This window comes from Phyllobates terribilis, unplaced genomic scaffold, assembly GCF_046119375.1.
Source record: "Phyllobates terribilis strain yellow unplaced genomic scaffold, ASM4611937v1 Scaffold_13__5_contigs__length_258822181, whole genome shotgun sequence".
Lineage (NCBI taxonomy): Eukaryota > Metazoa > Chordata > Amphibia > Anura > Dendrobatidae > Phyllobates > Phyllobates terribilis.
In genome coordinates this window covers 176,424,777-176,452,232 of record NW_027362773.1, presented here as the reverse complement: position 1 = coordinate 176,452,232, position 27,456 = coordinate 176,424,777, and the positions used below count along the sequence as shown (strand labels likewise).

Genomic DNA, 27,456 nt, shown 5'->3' with positions numbered 1-27,456 from the left:
TCTGCATCCTCCACCTCTCACAGGCTGCGGTACAATCACCCTCATCAGATCTGCATCCTCCTCCCCTAACAGGCTGGGGTACAATCACCCTCATCAGATCTTCGTCCTCCTCCCCTCACAGGCTGCGGTACAATCACCCTCATCAGATCTGCATCCTCCGCCCCTCACAGGTTGTGGTACAATCACTCTCATCAGATCTCCATCCTCAGCCCCTCACAGGCTGCGGTACAATCACCCTCATCAGATCTGCATCCTCCACCTCTCACAGGCTGCGGTACAATCACCCTCATCAGATCTGCATCCTCCACCTCTCACAGGCTGCGGTACAATCACCCTCATCAGATCTGCATCCTTCTCACCTAACAGGCTGGGGTACAATCACCCTCATCAGATCTTCATCCTCCTCCCCTCACAGGCTGCAGTACAATCACCCTCATCAGATCTGCATCCTCCGTCCCTCACAGGCTGCGGTATAATCACTGTGAAGACTCGGGGTCTTCCGTGGGGGTAACGCTACTCAGACAACGCAGGGTGCGTCTGAAACAGCGTGGCAATACTTTATTGAACCACAAAGCAGACAATAAACACATAGAACAGTCCCAGCAAATACCCAAGATGGTACAACATTACACAGTCCTCACCAGTCCGCTCCGCCCGCCTGGGAATAGAACAGCTGCGACTTTGGAGACTTCCAGGGCCAACTACCTCAACCAGTGGCCCCCGCTTCTGGTGGGCCCCCACAGAGAGGAGGTAGTGGCAAGATAGGAAGCTAGCAGTCCATCAAGGTACAAGACCAGGAGACCCAAGGGTCCCACCCTGGCCTCTCCTAACAACTCCATGGGTTTCAGGTGGCTTTATTGTCCCTACCTGGCTTTCTACAGTGTCTCTATGGGTTCCAGGTGACCAGATGGTCCTAACCTGGCATCCCCAAACAACATATCCATGGGGCCAGGTGACCTTATTGTCTCAACCTGGTTTCCCCAAATGTATTCATGTGTTCTCTGATGGTCAATGGAGCAGATCTGTATCCTTGCAGGTATGGCAGTGTACCCTTAGGCTGAAATCCTGTAGAATCCAAATCTGAGTCCCTCTGGATGGAGCCATGCTACCAAAACTACTGTCCTGAAGAGGCTCTCTGATTCTTCTTGATTCTCTTTGCAGCAAGATAGAAAACCCTTTTTATATTTACATATGTGGCTAAATGTCACGTGTGTGTCAGAAGTGACAGTCGCCCTGCAGTTGGTTGCAGGAGATCTCTTCGTTTGGCATTACAGACACCTTCTTAGCGGCGGTCTCTCTTGGACCCAGTGGCTACCTTCCTCTAGCTAATTAACACCCTGGCCTGGGTGTATAAATACCTGCTGTCTGCTAGAGGGAGGTGCCGGTGATACTCACATTATCCCTTGTGAAGGTTCAGAGCAAGTGCATTACTTCTTCCTCACTGGAGTTATGAGGACGGGTGTTCATCTCTGTGAAGTAGATTTAAAGCTAAGCTATCTTCCCTTGCTTGTTCCCCCTTGTTGTCTTTATTTGCCAGTGGGGATCGACTAGCGCTTATTCCCCTCCCTTCCCTAGCCAGGGCTTAACGCAAGGGAAAGACAGGGCGAGGTTTGTGTGCCACTATTGGTAAAGAACCAATATAGGGATGTAAGTGGAGACAGGGTGATATTAGATCAGCCTTGGAGGTCTCCACTCCCCCCTTTCCCTAGTGTCTGGGCTAACTTTCCCTCTACCCTTTGTGTTCCACTAAGTCTTTCCCACACCTTGCATGACACTAAGGTCATCAGTCACAGGTCAGGGAGAAAAGGTGTAGGGCTCAGGTCTCATTGTTTGAGCATTTAATCAATTTGATTAGCTGGTATCCCCCTACTCCTGTAAATCAATAACAAACTGGCTTTGTACAATATGTAATTAGCATATTAACAAACACTATTGTTTCCAGACCAAGAAAAGTCCACATTCAGGTTTATACAAATACTAGTATGTCCTTCTTGACCAGCCACAAAAAAACACATACATTCAAAAGTCAACACAAACATAAGAGTGTAATTCTCTTGGCTTAACAAATCTAGACGTCTGGCTGATTAAGATTAGAAGCTGTGTCATCACATTGCTCCCCCATCCTAATTAGCTAGACATGATAGGATCCCAATCATCCTTCTCCACTTATTGGGGACAGTCCATCAGCATGTCTTTAAGCACAGACTATGACTGTAAGAGGTCTCAGCTTCATGAGAACAAAATGTATCATCCAGTTTCCTCAGAGCATATTCCATGTCTTCCTTGCGAATAAACTCCACACGTAATTGACAACAACTGACTCGTATCCATTGCGTCCACACATGCCGTCCTTTGCATCCTGTGGTTCCTGAATTAAATCCAATGAATATCGGTGGCCTGGTATTCAATCCGTTGAAGCTGGCACAGCTCCTGTAGTTGCTGTTTCTTGTAGCTGTATATCCTCTCCGGTCCTCCTCCCAAGGCCGGGCTGGTGGGGTTGGACATGGTAGTATTCGAAACCCGCTGTGTATGCCTCACCTATGGTCTGCTGGGTCTATTTACAGGTGCATCTCAGTAAATTAGAATATCATCAAAAAGTGAATTTATTTCAGTTCTTCAAAATAAAAAATGAAGCTCCTATATTATATAGAGTCATTACACACAGAGGGATCTATTATATAGAGTCATTACAGACAGAGGGATCTATTATATAGAGTCATTACACACAGATGGATCTATTATATAGAGTCATTACAGACAGAGTGATCTATTATATAGAGTCATTACACACAGAGGGATCTATTATATAGAGTCATTACACACAGAGGGATCTATTATATAGAGTCATTACACACAGAGGGATCTATTATATAGGAGTCATTACACACAGAGTGATCTATTATATAGAGTCATTACACACAGAGGGATCTATTATATAGAGTCATTACACACAGAGTGATCTATTATATAGAGTCATTACACGCAGAGGGATCTATTATATAGAGTCATTACACGCAGAGGGATCTATTATATAGAGTCATTACACACAGAGGGATCTATTATATAGAGTCATTACACACAGAGGAATCTATTATATAGAGTCATTACACACAGAGGGATCTATTATATAGAGTCATTACACACAGAGGGATCTATTATATAGAGTCAATACACACAGAGGGATCTATTATATAGAGTCATTACATACAGAGGGATCTATTATATAGAGTCATTACACACAGAGCGATCTATTATATGGAGTCATTACACGCAGAGGGATCTATTATATAGAGTCATTACACGCAGAGGGATCTATTATATAGAGTCATTACACACAGAGGGATCTATTATAGAGAGTCATTACACACAGGGATCTATTATATAGAGTCATTACACACAGAGGGATCTATTATATAGAGTCATTACACACAGAGGGATCTATTATATAGTCATTACACACAGAGGGATCTATTATATAAAGTCATTACACGCAGAAAGATCTATTATGTAGTCATTACACGCAGAGTGATCTATTATATAGAGTCATTACACACAGAGGGATCTATTATATAGAGTAATTACACACAGAGAGATCTATTATATAGAGTCATTACACGCAGAGGGATCTATTATATAGAGTCATTACACACAGAGGGATCTATTATATAGAGTCATTACACACAGAGGGATCTATTATATAGAGTCATTACATTCAGAGGGATCTATTATATAGAGTCATTACACACAGAGCGATCTATTATATGGAGTCATTACACGCAGAGGGATCTACTATATAGAGTCATTACACGCAGAGGGATCTATTATATAGAGTCATTACACACAGAGGGATCTATTATATAGAGTCATTACACACAGGGATCTATTATATAGAGTCATTACACACAGAGGGATCTATTATATAGAGTCATTACATACAGAGGGATCTATTATATAGAGTCATTACACACAGAGCGATCTATTATATGGAGTCATTACACGCAGAGGGATCTATTATATAGTCATTACACGCAGAGGGATCTATTATGTAGAGTCATTACACACAGAGGGATCTATTATAGAGAGTCATTACACACAGGGATCTATTATATAGAGTCATTACACACAGAGGGATCTATTATATAGAGTCATTACACACAGAGGGATCTATTATATAGTCATTACACACAGAGGGATCTATTATATAAAGTCATTACACGCAGAAAGATCTATTATATAGTCATTACACGCAGAGTGATCTATTATATAGAGTCATTACACACAGAGGGATCTATTATATAGAGTAATTACACACAGAGAGATCTATTATATAGAGTCATTACACGCAGAGGGATCTATTATATAGAGTCATTACACACAGAGGGATCTATTATATAGAGTCATTACACACAGAGGGATCTATTATATAGAGTCATTACATTCAGAGGGATCTATTATATAGAGTCATTACACACAGAGCGATCTATTATATGGAGTCATTACACGCAGAGGGATCTATTATATAGAGTCATTACACGCAGAGGGATCTATTATATAGAGTCATTACACACAGAGGGATCTATTATATAGAGTCATTACACACAGGGATCTATTATATAGAGTCATTACACACAGAGGGTTCTATTATATAGAGTCATTACACAGAGGGATCTATTATATAGAGTCATTACACACAGAGGGATCTATTATATAGTCATTACACACAGAGGGATCTATTATATAGAGTCATTACACTCAGAGGGATCTATTATATAGAGTCATTACACGCAGAGGGATCTATTATATAGAGTCATTACACGCAGAGGGATCTATTATATAGAGTCATTACACAGAGGGATCTATTATATAGAGTCATTACATACAGAGGGATCTATTATATAGAGTCATTACACACAGAGGGATCTATTATATAGAGTCATTACAGACAGAGTGATCTATTATATAGAGTCATTACACACAGAGGGATCTATTATATAGAGTCATTACACACAGAGGGATCTATTATATAAAGTCAATACACACAGAGTGATCTATTATATAGAGTCATTACACACAGAGGGATCTATTATATAGAGTCATTACACACAGAGGGATCTATTATATAGAGTCATTACACGCAGAAGGATCTATTATATAGAGTCATTACATGCAGAGGGATCTATTATATAGAGTCATTACACACAGAGGGATCTATTATATAGAGTCATTACACACAGAGGGATCTATTATATAGAGTCATTACACACAGAGGGATCTATTATATAGAGTCATTACACACAGAGGGATCTATTATATAGAGTCATTACACAGAGTGATCTATTATATAGAGTCATTACACACAGAGGGATCTATTATATAGAGTCATTACACACAGAGTGATCTATTATATAGAGTCATTACACACAGAGGGATCTATTATATAGAGTCATTACACAGAGTGATCTATTATATAGAGTCATTACAAGCAGAGGGATCTATTATATAGAGTCATTACACACAGAGGGATCTATTATATAGAGTCATTACACACAGAGGGATGTATTATATAGAGTCATTACATACAGAGGGATCTATTATATAGAGTCATTACACACAGAGCGATCTATTATATGGAGTCATTACACGCAGAGGGATCTATTATATAGAGTCATTACACGCAGAGGGATCTATTATATAGAGTCATTACACACAGAGGGATCTATTATATAGTCATTACACACAGAGGGATCTATTATATAGAAGCATTACATACAGAGGGATCTATTATATAGTCATTACACACAGAGTGATCTATTATATAGAGTCATTACACACAGAGGGATCTATTGTATAGAGTCATTACACACAGAGGGATCTATTATTGAGTCATTACACACAGAGGCATCTATTATATAGAGTCATTACACACAGAGTGATCTATTATATAGAGTAATTACAAACAGAGGGATCTATTATATAGAGTCATTACACACAGAGGGATCTATTATACAGTCATTACACACAGAGGGATCTATTATATAGAGTCATTACACACAGAGTGATCTATTATATAGAGTCATTACACACAGAGGGATCTATTATATAGAGTCATTACACACAGAGGGCTCTATTATAGAGTCATTACACACAGAGGGATCTATTATATAGAGTCATTACACATAGGGATCTATTATATAGAGTCATTACACACAGAGGGATCTATTATATAGAGTCATTACACACAGAGGGATCTATTATATAGAGTCATTACACAAAGGGATCTATTATATAGAGTCATTACAGACAGAGTGATATATTATATAGAGTCATTACACACAGAGTGATCTATTATATAGCGTCATTACACACAGAGGGATCTATTATATAGAGTCATTACACACAGAGGGATCTATTATATAGAGTCGTTACAAACAGAGGGATCTATTATATAGAGTCATTACACACAGAGGGATCTATTATATAGTCATTGCACACAGAGGGATCTATTATATAGAGTCATTACACAGAGGGATCTATTATATAGAGTCATTACACACAGAGGGATCTATTATATAGAGTCATTACACACAGAGGGATCTATTATATAGAGTAATTACACACAGAGCGATCCATTATATAGAGTCATTACAAACAGAGGGATCTATCATATAGAGTCATTACACAGAGGGATCTATTATATAGAGTCATTACACACAGAGGGATCTATTATATAGAGTCATTACACACAGAGGGATCTATTATATAGAGTCATTACACACAGAGGGATCTATTATATAGAGTCATTACATACAGAGGGATCTATTATATAGAGTCATTACACACAGAGCGATCTATTATATGGAGTCATTACACGCAGAGGGATCTATTATATAGAGTCATTACACGCAGAGGGATCTATTATATAGAGTCATTACACACAGAGGGATCTATTATATAGTCATTACACACAGAGGGATCTATTATATAGAAGCATTACATACAGAGGGATCTATTATATAGTCATTACACACAGAGTGATCTATTATATAGAGTCATTATACACAGAGGGATCTATTGTATAGAGTCATTACACACAGAGGGATCTATTATTGAGTCATTACACACAGAGGCATCTATTATATAGAGTCATTACACACAGAGTGATCTATTATATAGAGTAATTACAAACAGAGGGATCTATTATATAGAGTCATTACACACAGAGGGATCTATTATACAGTCATTACACACAGAGGGATCTATTATATAGAGTCATTACACACAGAGTGATCTATTATATAGAGTCATTACACACAGAGGGATCTATTATATAGAGTCATTACACACAGAGGGCTCTATTATAGAGTCATTACACACAGAGGGATCTATTATATAGAGTCATTACACATAGGGATCTATTATATAGAGTCATTACACACAGAGGGATCTATTATATAGAGTCATTACACACAGAGGGATCTATTATATAGAGTCATTACACAAAGGGATCTATTATATAGAGTCATTACAGACAGAGTGATATATTATATAGAGTCATTACACACAGAGTGATCTATTATATAGCGTCATTACACACAGAGGGATCTATTATATAGAGTCATTACACACAGAGGGATCTATTATATAGAGTCGTTACAAACAGAGGGATCTATTATATAGAGTCATTACACACAGAGGGATCTATTATATAGTCATTGCACACAGAGGGATCTATTATATAGAGTCATTACACAGAGGGATCTATTATATAGAGTCATTACACACAGAGGGATCTATTATATAGAGTCATTACACACAGAGGGATCTATTATATAGAGTAATTACACACAGAGCGATCCATTATATAGAGTCATTACAAACAGAGGGATCTATCATATAGAGTCATTACACAGAGGGATCTATTATATAGAGTCATTACACACAGAGGGATCTATTATATAGAGTCATTACACACAGAGGGATCTATTATATAGAGTCATTACACACAGAGGGATCTATTATATAGTCATTACACACAGAGGGATCTATTATATAGTCATTACACACAGCGGGATCTATTATACAGAGTCATTACAAACTGAGGGATCTATTATATAGAGTCATTACACACAGAGGGATCTATTATATAGAGTCATTACAGACAGAGGAATCTATTATATAGAGTCATTACACACAGAGGGATCTATTATATAGAGTCATTACACACAGAGGGATCTATTATATAGAGTCATTACACACAGAGGGATCTATTATATAGAGTCATTACACACAGAGGGATCTATTATATAGAGTCATTACAAACAGAGCGATCTATTATATAGAGTCATTACACACAGAGGGATCTATTATATAGAGTCATTACATATAGAGGGATCTATTATATAGAGTCATTACATACAGAGGGATCTATTATATAGAGTCATTACATACAGAGGGATCTATTATATAGAGTCATTACACACAGAGCGATCTATTATATAGAGTCATTACACGCAGAGGGATCTATTATATAGAGTCATTACACACAGAGTGATCTATTATATAGAGTCATTACACACAGGGATCTATTATATAGAGTCATTACACACAGAGGGATCTATTATATAGAGTCATTACACACAGAGGGATCTATTATATAGTCATTACACACAGAGGGATCTATTATATAGAGTCATTACACGCAGAAGGATCTATTATATAGTCATTACACGCAGAGTGATCTATTATATAGAGTCATTACACTCAGAGGGATCTATTATATAGAGTCATTACACACAGAGTGATCTATTATATAGAGTCATTACACACAGAGGGATCTATTATATAGAGTCATTACACACAGAGGGATATATTATATAGAGTCATTACATACAGAGGGATCTATTATATAGAGTCATTACACACAGGGATCTATTATATAGAGTCATTACACACAGAGGGATCTATTATATAGAGTCATTACACACAGAGGGATCTATTATATAGTCATTACACACATAGGGATCTATTATATAGAGTCATTACACGCAGAGGGATCTATTATATAGTCATTACACGCAGAGTGATCTATTATATAGAGTCATTACACACAGAGGGATCTATTATATAGTCATTACACACAGAGGGATCTATTATATAGAGTTATTACACTCAGAGGGATCTATTATATAGAGTCATTACACGCAGAGGGATCTATTATATAGAGTCATTACACACAGAGGGATCTATTAAATAGAGTCATTACACACAGAGGGATCTATTATATAGAGTCATTACATAAAGAGGGATCTATTATATAGAGTCATTACACACAGAGGGATCTATTATATAGAGTCATTACAGACAGAGTGATCTATTATATAGAGTCATTACACACAGAGGGATCTATTATATAGAGTCATTACACACAGAGTGATCTATTATATAGAGTCATTACACACAGAGGGATCTATTATATAGAGTCATTACACACAGAGGGATCTATTATATATAGTCATTACACGCAGAGTGATCTATTATATAGAGTCATTACACTCAGAGGGATCTATTATATAGAGTCATTACACACAGAGTGATCTATTATATAGAGTCATTACACACAGAGGGATCTATTATATAGAGTCATTGCACACAGAGGGATATATTATATAGAGTCATTACATACAGAGGGATCTATTATATAGAGTCATTACACACAGAGCGATCTATTATATGGAGTCATTACACGCAGAGGGATCTATTATATAGAGTCATTACACGCAGAGGGATCTATTATATAGAGTCATTACACACAGAGGGATCCATTATATAGAGTCATTACACACAGGGATCTATTATATAGAGTCATTACACACAGAGGGATCTATTATATAGAGTCATTACACACAGAGGGATCTATTATATAGTCATTACACACATAGGGATCTATTATATAGAGTCATTACACGCAGAGGGATCTATTATATAGTCATTACACGCAGAGTGATCTATTATATAGAGTCATTACACACAGAGGGATCTATTATATAGTCATTACACACAGAGGGATCTATTATATAGAGTTATTACACTCAGAGGGATCTATTATATAGAGTCATTACACGCAGAGGGATCTATTATATAGAGTCATTACACACAGAGGGATCTATTAAATAGAGTCATTACACACAGAGGGATCTATTATATAGAGTCATTACATACAGAGGGATCTATTATATAGAGTCATTACACACAGAGGGATCTATTATATAGAGTCATTACAGACAGAGTGATCTATTATATAGAGTCATTACACACAGAGGGATCTATTATATAGAGTCATTACACACAGAGGGATCTATTATATAGAGTCATTACACACAGAGGGATCTATTATATAGAGTCATTACACACAGAGGGATCTATTATATAGAGTCGTTACACACAGAGGGATCTATTATATAGAGTCATTACAAACAGAGCGATCTATTATATAGAGTCATTACACACAGAGGGATCTATTATATAGAGTCATTACATATAGAGGGATCTATTATATAGAGTCATTACATACAGAGGGATCTATTATATAGAGTCATTACATACAGAGGGATCTATTATATAGAGTCATTACACACAGAGCGATCTATTATATGGAGTCATTACACGCAGAGGGATCTATTATATAGAGTCATTACACGCAGAGGGATCTATTACATAGTCATTACACACAGAGGGATCTATTATATAGAGTCATTACACACAGGGATCTATTATATAGAGTGATTACACACAGAGGGATCTATTATATAGAGTCCTTACACACAGAGGGATCTATTATATAGTCATTACACACAGAGGGATCTATTATATAGAGTCATTACACGCAGAAGGATCTATTATATAGTCATTACACGCAGATTGATCTATTATATAGAGTCATTACACTCAGAGGGATCTATTATATAGAGTCATTACACACAGAGTGATCTATTATATAGAGTCATTACACACAGAGGGATCTATTATATAGAGTCATTACACACAGAGGGATCTATTATATAGAGTCATTACATACAGACGGATCTATTATATAGAGTCATTACACACAGAGCGATCTATTATATGGAGTCATTACACGCAGAGGGATCTATTATATAGAGTCATTACACGCAGAGGGATCTATTATATAGAGTCATTACACACAGAGGGATCTATTATATAGAGTCATTACACACAGGGATCTATTATATAGAGTCATTACACACAGAGGGATCTATTATATAGAGTCATTACACACAGAGGGATCTATTATATAGTCATTACACACAGAGGGATCTATTATATAGAGTCATTACACGCAGAGGGATCTATTATATAGTCATTACACGCAGAGTGATCTATTATATAGAGTAATTACACACAGAGGGATCTATTATATAGTCATTACACACAGAGGGATCTATTATATAGAGTCATTACACACAGAGGGATCTATTATATAGAGTCATTACAGACAGAGTGATCTATTATATAGAGTCATTACACACAGAGGGATCTATTATATAGAGTCATTACACACAGAGGGATCTATTATATAGAGTCATTACACACAGAGGGATCTATTATATAGAGTCATTACACACAGAGTGATCTATTATATAGAGTCATTACACACAGAGGGATCTATTATATAGAGTCATTACACACAGAGCGATCTATTATATAGAGTCATTACACGCAGAAGGATCTATTATATAGAGTCATTACATGCAGAGGGATCTATTATATAGAGTCATTACACACAGAGGGATCTATTATATAGAGTCATTACACACAGAGGGATCTATTATATAGAGTCATTACACACAGAGGGATCTATTATATAGAGTCATTACACACAGAGGGATCTATTATATAGAGTCATTACACACAGAGTGATCTATTATATAGAGTCATTACACACAGAGGGATCTATTATATAGAGTCATTACACACAGAGTGATCTATTATATAGAGTCATTACACACAGAGGGATCTATTATATAGAGTCATTACACAGAGTGATCTATTATATAGAGTCATTACACGCAGAGGGATCTATTATATAGAGTCATTACACACAGAGGGATCTATTATATAGAGTCATTACACACAGAGGGATCTATTATATAGAGTCATTACATACAGAGGGATCTATTATATAGAGTCATTACACACAGAGCGATCTATTATATGGAGTCATTACATGCAGAGGGATCTATTATATAGAGTCATTACACGCAGAGGGATTGTCACGAAAACAACACCCACTCTTGGGTCAGACCTTGCAGCTCTCTGGCGCCCCCTTATCCTGCTGGTCAAACACGGTATTGACAGAGGATAAGCACGGGTGCCGCTGCTCTAATTTATGTCGACTATTGCGGCACGTGATGTGACAGGACGTATATATACCACCAGTTCCTTCCAGGAACGTATATATACCTCCGACCAGCCACCCTCAAACCACAATATCACATAAATACTGGTATACTGCCACCACCGATCGCTTAACAGGTGGATCGGGTACCTGGTAGGTAACGTAAATTAACGGGTGAGGAACGTGTTTGCTCGACATAGGACAAGAAGAAAGAAACTGGTAAATAATTAATGATTTACTCCCAAAGGGGGGCAGTGTTTACAAAATATATACAAGATATTATAAAGGAGACAATTTACATGTATGCATAAACAGTTATTAAAATAAAAGGGATAAGTAATAGCAAAACCTGCTTCACAAGGTGATGGTCTCAGATTCTGTGGGGGGGACGCCTCCCCGGAAATTAGACTTGATTCCTTCACGCAGCGTGTAGTGCATGCGTCTGCGTCCCTGGTTGGAATGGCTTGAAAAATGGCCGATCTGGTTTTTAGCAAGCAGCCAAAACTCTGGGGAACACCCCTTATTTACCTTACAAGGGGGCTCGGCTTTGCGAGCCCACCCAGCTGCAGAAGACCTAAAAAATCCTTCAGATTCCATATCTTGGTGTGGGGGGGTCCCACATCCAAGAGGGAGACATCATCTTGACCGTCAGCAATATTCATGAAGATAGATATTAAATATGAAACCTCTATGACGCTCAGAAGCTCAGAATCCATTATCTCAGTTCCCGGTCATTCCTCAGTTATGCAAGTTATACTATTGTAATGGGAAAAAGGTAAGCATTCAAAAAACGTGGTTCCGATGTTTCTGTCAGACCTGTGCGTGATTAAAATTGGCATAAAACGTTTGTACAATTAAACAATGGGATTTTTTGGAGGGATTTTCCGGTTTGTACCAGCTCTTGCCCTGGACTGAGGTTTTATGGCGGGTCATAAAAATTCCTGGTTTGGGGAAAAGCAAAAGTGAGTTCTATGTCTTCACTTACAAACAGATAGGGGGTGGGTTTTTTTTTCCTTTTTTAAAACATCTCTCATTTTTAAAAACTCGGGCAAAAATACCTTTTGCCTGACACCTCCCCCTTTTTTACTGCGCTATGGAGGTAGGACCTTCTGGTACTCCTCCAAGCGTATGTCTGGAGGCTCCCCTCGCCGGGACAACCCATCGGCATTGCCATGCTCGCTGCCCTTGCGGTGTTGAACAGAAAAGTCGTACTGCTGGAGGGTGAGGCTCCAGCGTAACAACCTTCCGTTGGCACCTGACATGGTGTGCAGCCAACTCAGGGGGTTGTGGTCAGTCACGACAGTGAAGGGGCGCCCGTACAAGTAAGGCTGTAAGCGGTTGAGGGCCCATACAATGGCCAGGCACTCCTTCTCTATGGTGGAATAGGCCACTTCCCTCGGCAGCAGTTTCCGGCTTAGGTACAACACGGGGTGTTCTTGGTTCCCCGAGTCGACCTGGCTGAGTACAGCACCGAGGCCAAACTCACTGGCGTCGGTCTGTACTAAGAGTGGCCGTGTGCCGTCGACCGCCTTTAGTACAGGAGAGCTGCTCAGGGCAGTCTTCAAAGCCCTAAAGGCCACCTCGCATTCATCCGTCCATTTGACGGAATGGGGTAGGCTCTTCCTGGTGAGGTCTGTCAAGGGCTTCGCAAGGCTACTATAGTCCTGCACAAAGCGTCTATAGTACCCTGCGGTGCCCAAGAAGGACTGCACCTGCTTCTTGGTCCTGGGGGTGGGCCAGGACACGATAGTGTCCACCTTCCCAGGCTCTGGCTTCAGAGTACCCCCACCTACCCGGTGCCCCAGGTAGTGGACCTCGTTCATGCCCATCTGGCACTTTCCCGGCTTGATGGTCAAGCCCGCCTGGTGAATGCGCCCGAGCACCTGCTGCAGATGCTCGAGGTGATCCTCCCAGGTGGGACTGAAGATGGCAATGTCATCCAGGTACGCTACTGCGTACCTCTCCAGTCCCTGGAGCAGGTGGTTGACCATTCGCTGGAACGTGGCAGGGGCATTTTTCATGCCGAAGGGCATGACCGTGGATTCATACAATCCGAAGGGGGTGATAAAGGCGGACTTCTCCTGGGCCCCGGGGCTCAAGGGAATCTGCCAATATCCCCGACTCAAATCCATAATGGAGAGATAGCTCGCGCTGGCTAACCGCTCCAGCAGCTCCTCAATGCGTGGCATTGGTTGTGCGTCAGAGGCGGTGATAGCGTTGAGCCCCCTGTAGTCCACACAGAACCGAGTGGTCCGGTCCTTCTTAGGCACCAGGACTACAGGTGAGGCCCACGCGCTCTTGGACCGCTTAATCACCCCCAACTGCAGCATCTCCTCGACCTCCTGGCGCATGACATGCTGCACCTCGTCGGAGATTCGATAGGCTGTCCGCCGGAGTGGGGCATGATTCCCGGTGTCCACTTCATGGACCGCCACTTCAGTCCTGCCAGGCAGGTTGGTGAACACTGCTTGGAAGGGTTTGAGCACTGCTTGCATCTGAGACCTCTGGTCTGCGGATAGCAAGTCGCTTAGCTCTACATCCTCTAGGGACCCGCTGGCCTTCGCTTGGGCGAACATGTCCAAGAGGGGGTCATCCTCCCCATCCTCGGGCAGGTTGCAGACCGGTAGGACGCAGGTTCCACGTTCTTGATGAGCCTTCATCATATTAACGTGAAACGCCTTCCGCCTACCCCGCTCGTGGTCAAGTGTGATCACGTAGGTGACCGGGTTGAGCTGTTGGTGAATGACGTACGGGCTTTCCCAGGCCGCCTGAAGCTTGTCCTTTGGTACGGGGACCAGCACCCACACCTTCTGACCCACCTGGTAGGTCCGTTCTCGGGCGTTCTGGTCGTACCAATGCTTCTGGTCAGCCTGGGCTTGCGCCATGTTGTCATGCACCAACTGCGTCAAGGTCTGCATCTTGTCACGGAAGCGCATGACATACTCCACGATGGACACTCCTGGGGAGCTCGGCTCTTCTTCCCAGAATTCCCTTATCAACCCAAGGGGTCCTCGGACACGCCTGCCATACAGGAGCTCAAAGGGGGAGAACCCCGTCGAGGCCTGTGGAACCTCTCTGTAAGCAAATAGCAGGTGTGGGAGGTAACGCTCCCAGTCGCGACCCTGGGTCTCAACCAGCATTTTTAACATCTGTTTGAGGGTACCGTTGAATCGCTCACACAAACCATTGGTCTGTGGGTGATACGCACTCGATACCAAATGCTGCACCAGCATATTCTTACATAGGGCCTCCATAAAGCGTGACATGAACTGAGTCCCCTGGTCGGTAAGCATCTCCCTGGGAAATCCTACTCGCGAAAAGATGGCCAAGAGGGCGTCCGCCACCTTATCCGCCCTAATTGAGGACAGGGCTACCGCCTCCGGATACCGGGTAGCATAGTCTACCACGGTAAGGATGAATCGTTTTCCAGAGCTGCTGGGTATGGCCAGTGGTCCCACAATGTCCACAGCAATCCTCTGGAAAGGCTGCTCTATCACTGGCAAAGAGATCAGGGGGGCTTTGGGGGCCGGCCCTGACTTTCCCACTCTTTGACACGTGGTACAGGATCGACAGTAGTTCACCACATCTGTCCTCATTTTGGGCCAATAAAAGTGATGAGACAGCCGGGCCTTGGTTTTGCTGACCCCCAAGTGTCCAGCGAGTGGAATTTCATGGGCGATCCGCAACAACTCATCCCTGAATGGGTAGGGGACGACCAGCTGTCTTTCCCTCAGCCACTCCTGTTGGGGCGTACAGGGAACTGTCTCCCGGTACAACCTCCCTTGGTCCCAGAATACCCTCTCCTTATCCGACTCGGAGGTGGGTTTCTCCGCGAGGCTCCTTAACGTCTCCAGGCTAGCATCTGAGTGCAGAGCTGCCTGAAACTCCTGGCTGGAGGAAGCCAGAAGTGAGGTTAAGGCCACGTCCTCACTGGGACCCTCTGGGACCGGCTCTGGGTCCATACCTGATTCAGTTATTCCTCTGTTCGAGGAGGGTCCAGAAGGCAGGGCGTTACTTGCGTTCTGGGCACTCTGACTGCGGGTAACAGCGGCTATATAGGCCGTCTCCCCGGGGAATAACCCCGTCTCATTAGCCGGCGAGGCCATGAGAACTACTTCTCCATCATCCTCCATTACCTCAGGCACAGTGCTACGTATGGGGCAGCGACTATCAGCCAGGTCACCATCTGTTGTGACACTGGTCACTGGCACAGGACCACCTGCGCCATGGTCCTCGTGCCTCTCCCCATTACCCTTGGCACTGACCTTTGCTCCTGCTAGGGGATCCTCAGCAACATCACCCCGCAGCGTGACATGGCTGAGTTCTCCTGCACCTTCCAATACAACAACAACATCATCATCATCATCATCATCATCATCATCATCAGGTAAAGCATTGACATTCACATTATCAGCATTAACCTTACCAACCGTATCAGATCGGGGAGGGGTGTCAGGGACATAATAAGCAAACATCCTCCCCAAATCAGTTCCCAACAAAACATTTGCAGGTAGGTTTTTGGATACTCCCACTACCTTCACCCCACTCCCCGCACCCCAATCAATAAAAACCCGGACCATGGGCAAGGGGCATCGGACGCCCCCAATCCCAGTGACAGTCAGGGTCTTTCCTGGAATAAGCGCTTCAGGGGACACCAGTTCGGGTCGGATGAGGGTTCGTTCGGCCCCAGTGTCCTTGAGGCCTACAGTGAGAGTGTTCCCCACCCTGACAGACTGAAAGTTTTCACAGGCCCTCCCAACCGGCCCACCCACCAAAAGAACTGAGGCATTAGGCCCTGGGGCCTTGGATGGGGGCTTCTTCCTCTGCTTCTCTGGGCAAGTGGTGCTGATATGACCAGTCTGGTTGCAGGAATAACACCTGCGGGCATCGGATGCAGGCAGGGCCTTGGCAATGGGAAAAAGGCCTCCGGAAAGTCGGCTGGCAGGGGCAGGGATGGTGGTTGATGGCTTACCCCCTTTCCAGCTGGCGACGACCGGCTTCCGCACCTCTGGTCTCCGGTTGGCCTCGTAGGTGTCTGCGATCTGCGCTGCTTTATTGGCATCAGGTGGCTCCCGATCCATCACGAACTGCCGTACCTCAGTCGGACACAGATGCAGGAACTGGTCTTTCACCATCAGGTCCTTTAGCTGCTCAAAGGTGGTCGCTGACAGTCCTTGGATCCACTGCTCAAAGTTGGTTCTGAGCCCGTCTACCACATCACGGTAGGTGTCCTGTGGTCCACGTTGGAGGGTTCTGAATTTTTTCCGGTAAACCTCCGGAGTCAGCTGGTACTTTTTTATCAGGGCCTGCTTGACGGCCTCATAGTCTCCATCCTGCTCTCGAGGGAGGGAAGCAAACACCTCCAAAGCTTTTCCTCGGAGCTCTGGAGTCAAATATCTTGCCCATTGGTCGATGGGCAGCTGATACTGCCTGCAGGCCTTTTCAAAGCCTCGCAGAAATGTGTCCAAGTCCCCATCCTTTTCCATCACAGGGAAGTGCTCAGGACGAGGTTTAAAGCAGCTGGCACTGTTGGACTCACGGGTCTGCGTAGAGGGCGACTCCTTCTGAATCCGGGCTAGCTCCAGCTGGTGTTGTCGGTCAGCTTGTCGCTCAGCAGCCTCTCGGTCAGCTTGGGCTTGTCGCTCAGCAGCCTCTCGGTCAGCTTGGGCTTGTCGCTCAGCCCGCTCCTGGAATTTCAGGATCAGCTCCAGTCGTCCATCATGATCGTCTGTGGCGAGCTCCTCCAAGGCCATCTGCAGGTGGGGGTCCACACTACCCTGGTTGCGGGTATGGCTGGCAATCACTGGTTGGACCCCGGCAGCAGCGCCATCCGGGCCTTGGCTGGCCGCCCCCTCATCAGGGCTCTGCTGTCGGACGGGCTCTGCAGCATCTTGTAACAGTTCAGAAATCATTTGTTCTTTGCTTTTGCCGTGGGGGTCAATGCCTTTGATTATACATATTCCAGTAAGAGTGTCCTTTTTCTGCTGGTGATACCAGGACTCCCCAACTACGACCATGATCACCAAAATAAAAATAGAAAAGAAAAATCGAAGAAGGGTAGGGGTAACTGCTACACATACAGTATTGTCTCAGATCTAATAAACACTGAGTTCGATCTTCAAAACTTTTGTGCAAGTTTTTAGTGAGAGGAATGATTGCTCAAACCAGATCACTAATGTCCTATGATCCCACCGCTGCCACCAATTTGTCACGAAAACAACACCCACTCTTGGGTCAGACCTTGCAGCTCTCTGGCGCCCCCTTATCCTGCTGGTCAAACACGGTATTGACAGAGGATAAGCACGGGTGCCGCTGCTCTAATTTATGTCGACTATTGCGGCACGTGATGTGACAGGACGTATATATACCACCAGTTCCTTCCAGGAACGTATATATACCTCCGACCAGCCACCCTCAAACCACAATATCACATAAATACTGGTATACTGCCACCACCGATCGCTTAACAGGTGGATCGGGTACCTGGTAGGTAACGTGAATTAGCGGGTGAGGAACGTGTTTGCTCGACATAGGACAAGAAGAAAGAAACTGGTAAATAATTAATGATTTACTCCCAAAAGGGGGGCAGTGTTTACAAAATATATACAAGATATTATAAAGGAGACAATTTACATATATGCATAAACAGTTATTAAAATAAAAGGGATAAGTAATAGCAAAACCTGCTTCACAAGGTGATGGTCTCAGATTCTGTGGGGGGGACGGCTCCCCAGAAATTAGACTTGATTCCTTCACGCAGCGTGTAGTGCATGCGTCTGCGTCCCTGGTTGGAATGGCTTGAAAAATGGCCGATCTGGTTTTTAGCAAGCAGCCAAAACTCTGGGGAACACCCCTTATTTACCTTACAAGGGGGCTCGGCTTTGCGAGCCCACCCAGCTGCAGAAGACCTAAAAAATCCTTCAGATTCCATATCTCGGTGTGGGGGGGTCCCACATCCAAGAGGGAGACATCATCTTGACCGTCAGCAATATTCATGAAGATAGATATTAAATATGAAACCTCTATGACGCTCAGAAGCTCAGAATCCATTATCTCAGTTCCCGGTCATTCCTCAGTTATGCAAGTTATACTATTGTAATGGGAAAAAGGTGAGCATTCAAAAAACGTGGTTCCAATGTTTCTGTCAGACCTGTGCGTGATTAAAATTGGCATAAAACGTTTGTACAATTAAACAATGGGATTTTTTGGAGGGATTTTCCAGTTTGTACCAGCGCTTGCCCTGGACTGAGGTTTTATGGCGGGTCATAAAGATTCCTAGTTTGGGGAAAAGCAAAAGTGAGTTCTATGTCTTCACTTACAAACAGATAGGGGGTGGGTTTTTTTTTCCTTTTTTAAAACATCTCTCATTTTTAAAAACTCGGGCAAAAATACCTTTTGCCTGACAGGGATCTATTATATAGAGTCATTACACACAGAGGGATCTATTATATAGTCATTACACACAGAGGGATCTATTATATAGAAGCATTACACACAGAGGGATCTATTATATAGTCATTACACACAGAGTGATCTATTATATAGAGTCATTACACACAGAGGGATCTATTATATAGAGTCATTACACACAGAGGGATCTATTATAGAGTCATTACACACAGAGGCATCTATTATATAGAGTCATTACACACAGAGTGATCTATTATATAGAGTAACTACAAACAGAGGGATCTATTATATAGAGTCATTACACACAGAGGGATCTATTATACAGTCATTACACACAGAGGGATCTATTACATAGAGTCATTACACACAGAGCGATCTATTATATAGAGTCATTACACACAGAGGGATCTATTATATAGAGTCATTACACACAGAGGGATCTATTATATAGAGTCATTACACACAGAGGGATCTATTATATAGAGTCATTACAAACAGAGGGATCTATTATAGAGAGTCATTACACACAGAGGGATCTATCATATAGAGTCATTACATACAGAGGGATCTATTATATAGAGTCATTACACACAGAGGGATCTATTATATAGAGTCATTACACACAGAGGGATCTATTATATAGAGCAATTACACAGAGGGATCTATTATATAGAGTCATTACACAAAGAGGGATCTATTATAGAGTCATTACACACAGAGGGATCTATTATATAGAGTCATTACACACAGAGGGATCTATTATATAGAGTCATTACACACAGAGGGATCTATTATAGAGTCATTACACACAGAGGCATCTATTATATAGAGTCATTACACACAGAGTGATCTATTATATAGAGTAATTACAAACAGAGGGATCTATTATATAGAGTCATTACACACAGAGGGATCTATTATACAGTCATTACACACAGAGGGATCTATTATATAGAGTCATTACACACAGAGTGATCTATTATATAGAGTAATTACACACAGAGGGATCTATTATATAGAGTCATTACACACAGAGGGATCTATTATAGAGTCATTACACACAGAGGGATCTATTATATAGAGTCATTACACAGAGGGATCTATTATATAGAGTCATTACACACAGAGGGATCTATTATATAGAGTCATTACACACAGAGGAATCTATTATATAGAGTCATTACACAAAGGGATCTATTATATAGAGTCATTACAGACAGAGTGATATATTATATAGAGTCACTACACACACAGGGATCTATTATATAGCGTCATTACACACAGAGGGATCTATTATATAGAGTCATTACAGACAGAGTGATATATTATATAGAGTCACTACACACACAGGGATCTATTATATAGCGTCATTACACACAGAGGGATCTATTATATAGAGTCATTACACAGAGGGATCTATTATATAGAGTCATTACACACAGAGGGATCTATTATATAGAGTCATTACACACAGAGGGATCTATTATATAGAGTAAATACACACAGAGCGATCTATTGTATAGAGTCATTACAAACAGAGGGATCTATCATATAGAGTCATTACACAGAGGGATCTATTATATAGAGTCATTACACACAGAGCGATCTATTATATAGAGTCATTACACAGAGGGATCTATTATATAGAGTCATTACACACAGAGGGATCTATTATATAGTCATTACACACAGAGGGATCTATTATATAGTCATTACACACAGCGGGATCTATTATACAGAGTCATTACAAACTGAGGGATCTATTATATAGAGTCATTACACACAGAGGGATCTATTATATAGAGTCATTACAGACAGAGGGATCTATTATATAGAGTCATTACACACAGAGCGATCTATTATATAGAGTCATTACACACAGAGGGATCTATTATATAGAGTCATTACACACAGAGGGATCTATTATATAGAGTCATTACACACAGAGGGATCTATTATATAGAGTCATTACACACAGAGGGATCTATTATATAGAGTCATTACAGACAGAGTGATATATTATATAGAGTCATTACACACACAGGGATCTATTATATAGCGTCATTACACACAGAGGGATCTATTATATAGAGTCATTACACAGAGGGATCTATTATATAGAGTCATTACACACAGAGGGATCTATTATATAGAGTCATTACACACAGAGGGATCTATTATATAGAGTAAATACACACAGAGCGATCTATTGTATAGAGTCATTACAAACAGAGGGATCTATCATATAGAGTCATTACACAGAGGGATCTATTATATAGAGTCATTACACACAGAGCGATCTATTATATAGAGTCATTACACAGAGGGATCTATTATATAGAGTCATTACACACAGAGGGATCTATTATATAGTCATTACACACAGAGGGATCTATTATATAGTCATTACACACAGCGGGATCTATTATACAGAGTCATTACAAACTGAGGGATCTATTATATAGAGTCATTACACACAGAGGGATCTATTATATAGAGTCATTACAGACAGAGGGATCTATTATATAGAGTCATTACACACAGAGCGATCTATTATATAGAGTCATTACACACAGAGGGATCTATTATATAGAGTCATTACACACAGAGGGATCTATTATATAGAGTCATTACACACAGAGGGATCTATTATATAGAGTCATTACACAAAGAGGGATCTATTATATAGAGTCATTACAAACAGAGGGATCTTTTATATAGAGTCATTACACACAGAGGGATCTATTATATAGAGTCATTACATACAGAGGGATCTATTATATAGAGTCATTACACACAGAGGGATCTATTATATAGAGTCATTACACACAGAGGGATCTATTATATAGAGCAATTACACAGAGGGATCTATTATATAGAGTCATTACACACAGAGGGATCTATTATAGAGTCATTACACACAGAGGGATCTATTATATAGAGTCATTACACACAAAGGGATCTATTATATAGAGTCATTACACAGAGGGATCTATTATATAGAGTCATTACACACAGAGGGATCTATTATATAGAGTCATTACACACAGAGGGATCTATTATATAGAGTAATTACACACAGAGCGATCTATTATATAGAGTCATTACACACAGAGGGATCTATTAAATAGAGTCATTACACACAGAGGGATCTATTAAATAGAGTTATTACACACAGAGTGATCTATTATATAGAGTCATTACACACAGAGGGATCTATTATACAGAGTCATTACACAGAGGGATCTATTATATAGAGTCATTACACACAGAGGGATCTATTATATAGAGTCATTACACACAGAGGGATCTATTATATAGAGTCATTACACACAGAGGGATCTATTATATAGAGTAATTACACACAGAGCGATCTATTATATAGAGTCATTACACACAGAGGGATCTATTAAATAGAGTAATTACACACAGAGGGATCTATTAAATAGAGTTATTACACACAGAGTGATCTATTATATAGAGTCATTACACACAGAGGGATCTATTATACAGAGTCATTACACAGAGAGGGATCTATTCTATAGAGTCATTACACACAGAGCGATCTATTATATAGTGTCATTACACACAGAGCGATCTATTATATAGTCATTACACACAGAGGGATCTATTATATAGAGTCATTACACACAGAGGGATCTATTATATCGAGTCATTACACACAGAGGGATCTATTATATATTCATTACATATAGAGGGATCTATTATATAGAGTCATTACACGCAGAGGGATCTATTATATAGAGTCATTACACGCACAGGGATCTATTATATAGAGTCATTACACGCAGAGGGATATATTATATAGAGTCATTACACGCAGAGGGATCTATTATATAGAGTCATTACACACAGAGGGATCTATTATATAGAGTCATTACACGCAGAGGGATATATTATATAGAGTCATTACACGCAGAGGGATCTATTATATAGTCATTACACACAGAGGGATCTATTATATAGAGTCATTACACACAGAGGGATCTATTATATAGAGTCATTATACACAGAGGGTTCTATTATATAGAGTCATTACACACAGAGGGATCTATTATATAGAGTCATTACACGCAGAGGGATCTATTATATAGAGTCATTATACACAGAGGGATCTATTATATAGAGTCATTACACGCAGAGGGATCTATTATATAGTCATTACACGCAGAGTGATCTATTATATAGAGTCATTACACACAGAGGTATCTATTATATAGTCATTACACACAGAGGGATCTATTATATAGAGTCATTACACTCAGAGGGATCTATTATATAGAGTCATTACACGCAGACGGATCTATTATATAGAGTCATTACACACAGAGAGATCTATTATATAGTCATTACACACAGAGGGATCTATTATATAGAGTCATTACACACAGAGGGATCTATTATATAGAGTCATTACACACAGAGGGATCTATTATATAGAGTCATTACACGCAGAGGGATCTATTATATAGAGTCATTACACACAAAGGGATCTATTATATAGAGTCATTACACAGAGGGATCTATTATATAGAGTCATTACACACAGAGGGATCTATTATATAGAGTCATTACACACAGAGGGATCTATTATATAGAGTAATTACACACAGAGCGATCTATTATATAGAGTCATTACACACAGAGGGATCTATTAAATAGAGTCATTACACACAGAGGGATCTATTAAATAGAGTTATTACACACAGAGTGGTCTATTATATAGAGTCATTACACACAGAGGGATCTATTATACAGAGTCATTACACAGAGAGGGATCTATTATATAGAGTCATTACACACAGAGCGATCTATTATATAGTGTCATTACACACAGAGCGATCTATTATATAGTCATTACACACAGAGGGATCTATTATATAGAGTCATTACACACAGAGGGATCTATTATATCGAGTCATTACACACAGAGGGATCTATTATATATTCATTACATATAGAGGGATCTATTATATAGAGTTATTACACGCAGAGGGATCTATTATATAGAGTCATTACACGCAGAGGGATCTATTATATAGAGTCATTACACGCACAGGGATCTATTATATAGAGTCATTACACGCAGAGGGATATATTATATAGAGTCATTACACGCAGAGGGATCTATTATATAGAGTCATTACACACAGAGGGATCTATTATATAGAGTCATTACACGCAGAGGGATATATTATATAGAGTCATTACACGCAGAGGGATCTATTATATAGTCATTACACACAGAGGGATCTATTATATAGAGTCATTACACACAGAGGGATCTATTATATAGAGTCATTATACACAGAGGGTTCTATTATATAGAGTCATTACACACAGAGGGATCTATTATATAGAGTCATTACACGCAGAGGGATCTATTATATAGAGTCATTATACACAGAGGGATCTATTATATAGAGTCATTACACGCAGAGGGATCTATTATATAGTCATTACACGCAGAGTGATCTATTATATAGAGTCATTACACACAGAGGGATCTATTATATAGTCATTACACACAGAGGGATCTATTATATAGAGTCATTACACTCAGAGGGATCTATTATATAGAGTCATTACACGCAGACGGATCTATTATATAGAGTCATTACACACAGAGAGATCTATTATATAGAGTCATTACACACAGAGGGATCTATTATATAGAGTCATTACACACAGAGGGATCTATTATATAGAGTCATTACACACAGAGGGATCTATTATATAGAGTCATTACACGCAGAGGGATCTATTATATAGAGTCATTACACATAGAGGGATCTATTATATAGAGTCATTAAACACAGAGGGCTCTATTATATAGAGTCATTACACATAGAGTGATCTATTATATAGAGTCATTACACACAGAGGGATCTATTATATAGAGTCATTACACACAGGGATCTATTATATAGAGTCATTACACACAGAGTGATCTATTATATAGAGTCTTTACACACAGAGGGATCTATTATATAGAGTCATTACACAGAGTGATCTATTATATAGAGTCATTACACGCAGAGGGATCTATTATATAGAGTCATTACACACAGAGGGATCTATTATATAGAGTCATTACATACTGAGGGATCTATTATATAGAGTCATTACACACAGAGCGATCTATAATATGGAGTCATTACACGCAGAGGGATCTATTATATAGAGTCATTACACGCAGAGGGATCTATTATATAGAGTCATTACACACAGAGGGATCTATTATATAGTCATTACACACAGAGGGATCTATTATATAGAAGCATTACACACAGAGGGATCTATTATATAGTCATTACACACAGAGTGATCTATTATATAGAGTCATTACACACAGAGGGATCTATTATATAGAGTCATTACACACAGAGGGATCTATTATAGAGTCATTACACACAGAGGCATCTATTATATAGAGTCATTACACACAGAGTGATCTATTATATAGAGTAATTACAAACAGAGGGATCTATTATATAGAGTCATTATACACAGAGGGATCTATTATACAGTCATTACACACAGAGGGATCTATTATATAGAGTCATTACACACAGAGTGATCTATTATATAGAGTCATTACACACAGAGTGATCTATTATATAGAGTCATTACACGCAGAGGGATCTATTATATAGAGTCATTACACACAGAGGGATCTATTATATAGAGTCATTACACGCAAAGGGATCTATTATATAGTCATTACACGCAGAGTGATCTATTATATAGAGTCATTACACACAGAGGGATCTATTATATAGTCATTACACACAGAGGGATCTATTATATAGAGTCATTACACTCAGAGGGATCTATTATATAGAGTCATTACACGCAGACGGATCTATTATATAGAGTCATTACACACAGAGGGATCTATTATATAGAGTCATTACACACAGAGGGATCTATTATATAGAGTCATTACACACAGAGGGATCTATTATATAGAGTCATTACACACAGAGGGATCTATTATATAGAGTCATTACATACAGAGGGATCTATTATATAGTCATTACACGCAGAGTGATCTATTATATAGAGTCATTACACACAGAGGGATCTATTATATAGTCATTACACACAGAGGGATCTATTATATAGAGTCATTACACACCGAGGGATCTATTATATAGAGTCATTACACACAGAGTGATCTATTATATAGAGTCATTACACACAGAGGGATCTATCATATAGTCATTACACACAGAGGGATCTATTATATAGAGTCATTACACACAGGGATCTTTTATATAGAGTCATTACACACAGGGATCTATTATATAGAGTCATTACACACAGAGGGATCTATTATATAGAGTAATTACAGACAGAGGGATCTATTATATAGAGTCATTACACACAGAGGGATCTATTATATAAAGTCATTACACACAGGGATCTATTATATAGAGTCATTACACACAGAGTGATCTATTATATAGAGTCATTACTCACAGAGGGATCTATTATATAGTCATTACACACAGAGGGATCTATGATACAGAAGCATTACACACAGAGGGATCTACTATATAGTCATTACACACAGAGTAATCTATTATATAGAGTCATTACACACA

The 27,456-nt window shown here is 40.2% G+C and overlaps 1 protein-coding gene across 1 annotated transcript in view; it reads right to left on the bottom strand.

The window, feature by feature from the left end:
* Positions 1 to 27,456, bottom strand: part of OTOG (otogelin) — a 650,929-nt gene that overhangs the window by 123,347 nt on the left and 500,126 nt on the right. The window lies entirely within an intron of this gene.